General features: G+C 43.3%; 1 long non-coding RNA gene across 1 annotated transcript; it reads right to left on the bottom strand.

Annotated features, from left to right (window-relative positions):
• Positions 1-3,615: 3,615 nt before the first annotated feature.
• LOC150008211 (uncharacterized) lies at positions 3,616-5,721 on the bottom strand. Its single transcript, XR_016511283.1, has 3 exons — positions 5,601-5,721; positions 5,220-5,266; positions 3,616-3,874 (listed from the first exon to the last, which is right to left on the bottom strand). It is a non-coding gene; the product is annotated as an uncharacterized LOC150008211 (long non-coding RNA).
• Between the last annotated feature and the right edge of the window lie 2,517 nt (positions 5,722-8,238).

Below are 8,238 nucleotides of genomic sequence, written 5' to 3'. Positions count from 1 at the left end.
AGACCAGCAAACACCTTTCCCTGTTGGATTCCTTCTGCCAGAGGATGGGATTGTTTTTTTTCTAACCCAACTTTTTACTTGTGAGTATATAATTTTGGGGGGAGTGTAGATGTTTGAGAACCTTAGCTTTTTTTTTCCAAGAACTCAATTCACATCCCCATAGGCCTTTACTCAACTTTCCCAGCTCTCAGTGTTACTGTAGGTAGTTAGCTAATTATCAGTAAGAAAGGGGAACAAAGAAACTTAGACATTGGGCTCAATAAATTGGGGAGCATAGGCCTGTTCGCTTTACCAGAAAGCTACAGCTTCACACTTCAGGGAATCACAGCATTGTTTCAGCAAGGGGATCAATAGTCCTTCCTTCCCCCTCCAATACCAGATTGTTGAGGAGTTCAGAGGGAGGTGCTTGACCAAAGAGATGTGTCAGTCTAATGAGAAGATGCACTCATCAAAAAGCCAGCGAAAGCTGGGGAAGTTCATTGGTTACTTCGAAAAAGCACCTAGTCCCTCCCAAACCCACATAGAAACTCTCTCTCTCTCACTCTCTCTCTGCAACCCATACTTGCCCCATTTGTTCACGCGCTCCCTCACCTGGGAGCATATGACCACGAGGGTCTAGCAGCTACTGGGACTGCAGAGGACTTTGCGGGCTCCAACAGATTAAGCTATAATATTGTAAGAAACAAGGACATAGTGACTCCCAAACCAGTAGAAAATCATTAGTAACAAAGGGCAAATGTAATTAGAGGGTCTTAAGGGACATCCCGAAGGGGGAAAGATAGTCATCACCAGACAAAGGGAAAATGGGAGAAGGGAGTTGACAATAGTAACATATTGTCACAAATCACAAAAGGGGCATTTAGATAATCGCATTAGATTGTAACTCTGAAGTAACCAGTAATGGAGAAACGGGGGAGAAGGAGAGGGGAGGGGGAGCTAATCGCATTACTATAAAACTAGTTTTCTTTGTCTATTTGGGGCACACATTCTCCTGACTGAGGGTGCGCCCGGCTCTGCAGACTCGTGACTAAACGCCTCACTTTGCTGCTGAAGTCCTGTGTCCCGGTTTTTATTGTGAGCGTTTCTCACAATATGAAGCAGAAACTCTGGACGCTGGCTTTTGTTTGGCCTTGCTGAAGACACGGTTGGACTTTTTCTATGGCAGGACAGATGCAGAGGGAATGAAGGGGCTGCCTTCCTCCCTAATAAGCCATCTTGCCATACCACAGTACATGGGTCCTTGAAATGCTTTCTTCACGATCCCATGGAAGAGCCTGGTTTCCACCAACACCACCAGGACCAGCAGATTCCCCAAAGCAGCCCTAGGCTTCAGAGTTTGCTGACCACTCTGGTTTCAACATTTTTTTTTCTTGCCCCCGTGAATCTGTTTCTTATAAATTTAGCTGTGCTTTTAACCAAATGTTTGGTGTATATTATGCCATGTTTCATGTATGTGTAAGGGAAATTTTTCAGAATTTCGCATCAGCTATGTTGCTAGAGACAGAAGTCTATTCCCAGGCTCTGTAGGCTGGTGCTTCTGCATCCACCCCGACTTTCTTCAGTTATGTCTGAAACAACCATGCTCTTGCTTCAGTTTCAGGACACAGTGCGCATCCTTTTCTTCGTGTGTCTGTGTGTGAGATCCTAATACTCCGTGGGAATATTGTATTGTAGCAAACAGATCTGGGGTTATAGTTTAGACTCTGCCCCTTAGACAAATCTTTAAAACTCTGCATAACTTAGTTTTTTAATCTGTGAAATAGGATAGTGATGCCTGACTTATGTTTTTATAATTGGGAGGGTTAAAATGTGACAAGTGGGTGTACAAGTCTTTTGTTAGCACTAAGCTGATCTGTAACTGAATGATAGTATCAAGCTCACCTTCTCAAGGAAGATACACTACACTCTGATGAATCTGCTCCTGGGGTGGCTTCTGCCTAATCAAGGTATTCAGATTCGTTTGCAAGGATTAAAAATAATTTTTTTAGCGAACTAGCACACAATGTATACTCCTTGTATCTTCCTTCCACATATAAACAGCACAATAATACCATAGTAAAAAGGAAAACAAACTCTTCAATACAAGTTGTATATTCCTGCACCTCAGGAGTTTGACCTATCTAAATATTTGTGTTCACTCAGTTCTATTTATTTTGCTCTCTCTCACTCTTTTTTTCTTCAAGCTCTTTTCGTATTGTTAAAAAACAAAATCCAAGCGAGTAAAGTCAAAGATCTAATTAGCTTTATTAAGCAATTCATGAATCAGCAGCATCGCACCCAGCAACTAGAAGGGCCCTCGGAGAAATTGTACAAAATGGACGGCTTTTATAGGGAGAAGGCAAGGGCAAGAGAGAGATTAACAAAAGAAAAGAAAGACTTATTCTTGGGCCTGGCCATCTTTTCTTTGGGAGAAGAGAATTGGAAGGGTTTTTATTACAGATGGCCTCTTCTTTCTAGAGGGTGGTGTGTGGGGGCGGGGGTGGTGAAGAGAGCCTATGCCAGAGATTATCTTACTGGTGCTTGACCAGAAAATTCCAGACTAGTTGACTAAGATTATGTTTCTGGGAGAGGCTGAAACTGAGATTAGATCAGGTATTAAATCTAGATTTGGTATCATGGGTTTTGGCATAAGAGATGCTATTTGGGGCCTGTCATTTTCTGTTTAACAGCAGCATCTGAGCTCCTCAGGCCAGATGCCTTAGAAAAAACACCTTCATCACTGCCCATCTACAGCACCTTGGCCAGGGGAGCCCACTCTTTGTCATTCAGCAGTAGCCTGCCCTTGGGAAAGGGCGGGGACCTTCTGTCTTCTTGGTGGATGGTGGCAGGCCACCCACTTTTTTATGTCTGCCTCTGGTTTTTAAAACCTAAAGGGTTGGTTTTATTCCTCCAGCATTTTATTTTATTTTATTTAAATATTTATTTACTTTTTAACAAGGTTATTCTTATTTTATTTATCTGTTTTTAGAGAGCGGGGAATGGAGAGAGGGAGAGAAACAGCAATGTGCAGTTGAGTCCCTCTCACACGCCCCCAACTGGGGGTCTGATGTGCAACCTAGTCATGTGCCCTGACTGGGAATTGAACCGACACTTGGTTCGCAGGCCAATGCTCAATCCACTGAGCCACAGCAGCCAGGGCTCCTCCAGCATTTTAAAGCTTGGTTACTCAGTGTGACTCCTCAGAGCAGCCATGTTACTGGGGACCTGTTAGAAAAGCAGACTTTCTAGCCTTTTTCAGACCCACTAATTCAGAATCTGCTCTTGAAAGAGATCTCTGGGGATTGGTAGGCAACTACAGTTTGAAAAGCACTGTTTTCGAAATCATCACACTAAAAGAACATCTTTAAACCAATAACTTGCAAATGTATTGTATATAAGAGTCACTTAGACACGCAGATTTTATGACCCACCCACCGGAGGGCCCCGTCAGGATTTCAGCAGACTGACTAATCCATAGACCACACTTCGAGAAACACACTTCTAAGGAGTACAGGGCCTTCACTGGGCTTCTTCGTGTAAGCTGAAGGTGTTTTCAGCAAGTTAGGGAGATTCACTTTTGACACACTTCTCTGGGTTTAAGTTCAGTAAGCTTTACTATTTTTTTTTCCCCCTTTCAAATACTCCCTCAAAGGATTCCTTAAACAAGGCTTCTAGGGGTTCACACTTAATCTTCAGGTTTTCCCATAGGCAAATAGAGCCATCCTAACTTTAACGGCCTAATGTGTGTCTTAACCTCTGGGTGTGCACACTTAATGACGAGGGTCATGGACTGAATTAGCACACCCGGTAAGGAAGCAAGCGAGCGCCCTCTCCACCCCGAACTTCAGCCTTGACCCTGATGGGCACAGACATCACACCTTTCTCTCTGTACCTGCTGAACAAGGGGAGGGAAGAAAATTGTATTAAAAACATGACGAAATTTAAAAAATGGCTATTTTATTAGATCTCTATCATTTAATTATCTCCCATCTCCCTGAAAGCAGAATGTGCTCACAAACCCCTGTCCAAGCTGAGTATTCAGTTTGGGTTCAAGTTCTAACCCTGGTGTTATCTTCCTATGTGACCTTGGGCAAGCTTTCTAGTCTTTCCTAATCTATTTCCTCAACTCCAACTAGAAATAATAAGAATATTGAGGGGAAGCAGAGTTTGTCAGATGAAAATACAGCCTAAAATATGATTATTTTAAGCTGGTTATTTTCAAGAAAAAAAAGACTCAGGAAAAAGCTTTGACCTTCCCCCAAAATGCCTGTAAGAATTTAAATAGACCTTCCCACTCCAGGAAGGGAGATAACATCACAGATAACTGTAGTGTAATATCGGCAGCCGTCCGTCTCGAGAGACGATGGTGTAGCTTCTTAAGAGTCTATCTGCACCGCCGAGAATGGCTGTGCAGTCCGACTCGGGAGTGACACGGTATCTGTCTCCTCCCATGTTGAATCGACATCTTGCGATGACGCTGGAGTGTCCTCTCCAGTGAAGCTGAAGCTACAGAGCCTGGGCAGGGTGATATGGAGGGTCTGCTGTTGCCCATGCAGCAGACCCCCCCTCTCTTCGCAGCTGAAGGATCCAAGGGAAAGACGGAGTCAATACAGCTTGGCTTCAGGTGCGCCGCAGGAGTTGCCGGTGTTGACTACAACGTCAAACCGCCTTAGGGACTCCGGCTCCGGATTTTCTGTCGGGGTTCACTCCCTTAGCCTTTCCCCTGAAGAGGTATGCCGCAAGGCAGCGGAGGTTTTTTGGAATCAGAGTTTTCCTTCTCTGATGTGCCCTGACTGGAAGATCGAACCAGCAACACTTAGCTCGCAGGCCGACGCTCAATCCACTGAGCCAAACCAGCCAGGGTTTGTAGTGTAATATAAACTAGTGTGATTGACAGAGGTTTGACCAAAGTCCTCTCCATTGTTAAAGACCATCCAGCAAGCATCTATTTACCAAACACTTGCTTTCTCTTCTCCATGTGAAGTGCCTTCCTGCCCTTTGATGTCCCAAACCACAACCCCCCCTTCACCCCCGACCCTTCTCCTTCGCTCAGGATGGTATATAAGTTCAACTGCCTGACCTGTGCTGGGGTCTCAGAGTCTTATGGAACCCCTGTATGAACATATATAATAAATTTAGCCATTTTCTCCTGTTAGTCTGTCTTACAGTTAGATTATTACTCCAGCCAGAAGAATTTAGAAAAGAGGAAAATTTGATTTTCCCTCCCCCACAATATCTACCTCATAATGTTGTTGTATCTGGGAGGTAATGCTTGCCAAGTATTCAGCTGAAAAACAAGAATTGATACATTTTAACCTGTTATCAAAAAAAGCTTTGGCAGAGGTGGCTAGATGGCTACGTACAGTGGACTGGGACTTTGGTGGTCCCCAATGGACAGTGCTTCCCTGCACGCTTGCCTCTGTGCAATCCCTTCCCACTTTGACTCTGGACTTGGCCATGTGCTTAGCTTTGGCCAGCGGGACCATGACATACATGATGTAAGTGGGGGCTCGATAAGCATGTGCACATTGGGGCTCATTTTCTTGGAATTCTTCTTGGAACCCAGCCACCAGGAAGCCCAAGAAACCATGTGAAGGAGAACTGAGATCTCAGCCAACAACCTCTAGCTGAGCTCCAGGCAGGGATCAACACCACTCCTGCTGGCTCTAGGAGTGAGGCCGTTTCAGATCATCTGGCCGTTCAGTACCCCAGCATGTACAATATGAAGCATCATCATCTGGTCAACCTACAGAATCATGAAAAATAACAAATGATATTACACTGCTGTTTCAAGCCTTTAGGTTTTGCATCTCTTTGTTTTACAACAACAGATGAACCCAATATTCTTCCCTTTTTCCCATTAGCAGAACCCCTATTTTATTCAGTGTGCAATGTACCCAACTAAAAATCTATACTTCCTTCTCTTCCTTTCAGATGGGAGTGACCATGTGACATGGTCTGGGCCAATAACATTAATATATGAAGTGGAGCTTTCAGAAAATCTCCCTTAAGAGGGGCAGACTGCACTGGTCTATCCACCGTCCCCCTTCTTCCCATCTGGAACACAGGTGTGATGCTGGAGGTCGAGGAGCTGTTTTCTAACAATGAGGGAAAATTCTGGAGAATCACAAACGCCTCAGACCGACATTCTGAAGACACCAATTCAAAGCAAGTAACCTTTCAAAATATAAAGAAAACAAGCCTCTTTTTGTGAAAGCCATTGTAACAGGCATTGTTATCACTGTAACAGGCAGTGGATCCCAACACCCACGTTTCAATTGCAACATTATGTACCAGCACGGAAGCTGCATAGTGTCATCGTTCTTAACACAGGCTGCACATCACATTAGGAATCTCTATCGGTGGGGATAAATTCACTTATAGTTTGGTTTCCACAGCACATGGCTTCATAAGATTTTAGCAGCATTGTATGCCTCCCATTTTCAAGAGCAAACTTGCCAGGCAACGTGGCTTTGTGAAGCCGCAGAATAGTGCTGAAGAACTAGAAAGCAACGTGAAGTCATCTGCTATCTCCTTTTGGTGATTCTTTGTCCGTGCATGTCTATAGGCCATCCCTCAGAACAGTTTGGAAACTTTTTCAAGGTCAAGAACATTTCATATTTATTAGCTCTCTGTGTGTTCAGTGCTGTACCTTGTATATTAGTTGATGAAGTTTCCATATAAGACTTAGCAAATAGTACCCTAGAAATGTTTAAACTACACGCCATGACATTTTAAATAACAATTGAATTGGTTTTGCTATATACCACAATTTTATTTCACCCCTGATTCTATGTATCTCTTATGCTTCTCCATATTAGTAATACTTATCATTATTATTTCTTTACCTATTACTCTGTGCCAGGCACTATTGTACATGTTTCATATGTATTAATTATTTAATCTCCAAAATAACCCAAGAGTCAGGTACTAATATTAGTCCCACTTTGCAGATGAAGAAACCGAGGCCAAGAAAGATTAAGTGGTCTGCCCAAAGCTGTACAATGAGTAAGTGGATAAGTCAGGGTTCAAACATACTACCTGAGAGTTTTGTTTCCTTCCTCCCTCCCTCTTCCCTTCCCTCCCTCCCTCCTGTCCTTCCTTCCTTCCTTTCTTTCCTAAAATTCTTTCATTTCCCATCTTTTTTCCATGTTTAAAAACAAAGAGAAAATAAAAGAGAGTTAATCATAATTGCTGCCCAGTAGCCAACAACTGCTTCGGACTGGAGAAGCTGCTCTTTAGGCCATGCTGGGAGAACTGCTCCCCAGATAATCGCTTCTCTGTTTGCTGATCCTCTGCAGAACTGGCCTCATACACACTATTCTAGACTTTCTCCAAAATACCCATCATTTTCCATCCCTCTGAATGGAACATGTGAATAAGAATGCCCAGACTTGGAACAGAAGGCAGTATGGTCAGGGAGCAAGAATCAGGATGAGAAAGAACACACTTAATGTTCTCATAATTTGTATTTCTTAATATGAGTGTGTGGTGTTGGATGTGAATGGAGAGTCCTCTTAAGGCACACAGTTTAAATTAAAATGTTTTTAAAATACTTCCCAGATGTCCACAAAACAAATATGAGGCCACTCAGCTCTCCACCTCCCTTCCATTGTCCCTGGCCCCTGGGTCTTTTGGTGGCAAATGTCCCAGACCAACTCAGTGCCAAGTTAGTCTTCCTGTTCCCTCAAAGGGCTTCCAAAATTCCCTTGTCTGATACATAATTTGACAGGACAAGTGCCCCTTTGGCTGGCCAATAGTGACCTTGTATACTTAACACCAGAACCCTGGCCCCTTCCTCTTATCTGTCTATTATTGTGAAACCAATTTGCCTTCTTGGCACTTGGGTTTCAAGGGTTCTAGGAATCCATGAGAGGAAGCCACCACGGTCTCCTTTTGTGCTTCTGCAGGCCTTCCTCATCCACAGAATATTTCCACAGTTATCTTTCTGGCTTCCCCAACTTATTCCTCCTCTCTTCTGCATGTCACAGGACAGTCAGAAACACATTCACTCTCTGAATCTCCTTCTTCTGAAACTCTAACAGGAAGTCTAGAACAATAAATTACAGGACTGTCTTTGAAAGAAAAGGCAATAGAAGAATCATAACTTTACCTTAGAAGAACCTTCGTGGGAAACCTGCTTAAGGCACATATTTGGATACTTGAGGAATTTGTATTAAGGCAAAACAAACAGAGGACTTGTGGAATTTCGTTAAATATCTTCACAGTGCAGTCATATATCTTAAGCATTAACAGTCT

Source organism: Furipterus horrens, unplaced genomic scaffold (assembly GCF_987537825.1).
Source record: "Furipterus horrens unplaced genomic scaffold, mFurHor1.1.pri manual_scaffold_5, whole genome shotgun sequence".
In the NCBI taxonomy this organism is placed as follows: Eukaryota; Metazoa; Chordata; class Mammalia; order Chiroptera; family Furipteridae; genus Furipterus; species Furipterus horrens.
This window is presented reverse-complemented; position numbering and strand designations above follow the sequence as displayed.